Genomic DNA, 2,082 nt, shown 5'->3' on the forward strand with positions numbered 1-2,082 from the left:
GGGAGTCGAGGGACGAGGAGATCATCGAATCATTGCTCACAAACCCTAGTTTTCATAATCGTCGAGTACTTTTCGGCTGAAACCTTCGAGATCTACTTGCCCTCTACTTCTAACTAAACCCTAGCCTATAACCCGTAGGCATTGACAAGTTAATCCCTTGTCAATAAGTCTTGCATAAGACTTAACTCATAAAGCAATAGATTCAAAGTAAAAGGCATTGAAGCAACACAAAGGATGATATAAGTTTCAGCGGATGCTTTCAACTTCAACATGTATATCTCATGGATAATTGTCAACACAAAGTAATATAACAAGTGCAATAGGTAAACATGTAAGAATCAATGCACACAGTTGATACAAGTGTTTGCTTCTAAGATAGAAAGAATAGGTAAACTGACTCAACAATAAAGTAGAAGAATGGCCCTTCGCAGAGGGAAGCATGGATTACTATATTTGTGCTAGAGCTTTTCATTTTGAAAACAATAAACAATTTTGTCAACGGTAGTAATAAATCACATGTGTTATGTATAATATATCCTATAAGTTGCAAGCCTCATGCATAGTATACCAATACTGCCCGCACCTTGTCCTAATTAGCTTGGATTAACATGGATTATCATTGCATAGCATATGTTTCAACCAAGTGTCACAAAGGGGTACCTCTATGCCGCCTGTACAAAGGTCTAAGGAGAAAGTTCGCATTGGATTTCTTGCTTTTGATTATTCTCAACTTAGACATCCATACCGGGACAACATAGACAACGAGATAATGGACTCCTCTTTAATGCATAAGCATTCAACAACAGATTAATATTCTCATAAGAGATTGAGGATTGTTGTCCAAACTGAAACTTCCACCATGATTCATGGCTTTAGTTAGCGGCCCAATGTTCTTCTCTAACAATATGCATACTCAAACCATTTGATCATGAAAATCGCCCTTACTTCAGACAAGACGAACATGCATAGCAACTCACATGGTATTCAACAAAGGTATAATAGTTGGTGGCGTCCCCAGAAGCATGGTTACTGCTCAACAAGCAACTTATAAGAAATAAGATACATAGCTACATATTCTTCACCACAATAGTTTTTAAGCTATTTTCCCATGAGCTATATATTGCAAAGACAAAGAATAGAATTTTAAAGGTAGCACTCAAGTAATTTACTTTGGAATGGCGGAGAAATACCATGTAGTAGGTAGGTATGGTGGACACAAATGGCATAGTTTTTGGCTCATGGATTTGGATGCACGAGAAGTAATCCCTCTCAATACAAGGCTTAGGCTAGCAAGGTTGTTTGAAGCAAACTCAAGTATAAACCGGTACAGAAAAACTTACATAAGAACATATTGCAAGCATTATAAGACTCTACATTGTCTCCTTGTTGTTCAAACACCTTAACAAGAAAATATCTAGACTCTAGAGCGACCAATCATGCAAACCAAATTTGAACAAGCTTTATGTAGTTCTTCATTAATAGGTGCAAAGTACATGATGCAAGAGCTTAAACATGATCTATTTGAGCACAACAATTGCCAAGTATCAAATTATTCAAGACATTATACCAATTACCACATGAAGCATTTTCTGTTTCCAACCATATAACGATGAACGAAGCAGTTTCAACCTTCGCCATGAACATTAAAAGTAAAGCTAAGAACACATGTGTTCATATGCAACAGCGGAGCGTGTCTCTCTCCCACACAAAGAATGGTAGGATCCGATTTTATTCAAACAAAAACAAAAATAAAAACATACATACGCTCCAAGTAAAGCACATAAGATGTGACGGAATAAAAATATAGTTTCACTAGAGGTGACCTGATAAGTTGTCGATGAAGAAGGGATGCCTTGGGCATCCCCAAGCTTAGAGGCTTGAGTCTTCTTAACATATGCAGGGGTGAACCACGGGGGCATCCCCAAGCTTAGACTTTTCACTCTTCTTGATCATATTGTATCATCCTCCTCTCTTGACCCTTGAAAACTTCCTCCACACCAAACTCGAAACAAACTCATTAGAGGGTTAGTGCATAATCAAAAATTCACATATTCAGAGGTGACATAATCACTCTTAACACTT

This window comes from Lolium rigidum, chromosome 1, assembly GCF_022539505.1.
Source record: "Lolium rigidum isolate FL_2022 chromosome 1, APGP_CSIRO_Lrig_0.1, whole genome shotgun sequence".
Lineage (NCBI taxonomy): Eukaryota > Viridiplantae > Streptophyta > Magnoliopsida > Poales > Poaceae > Lolium > Lolium rigidum.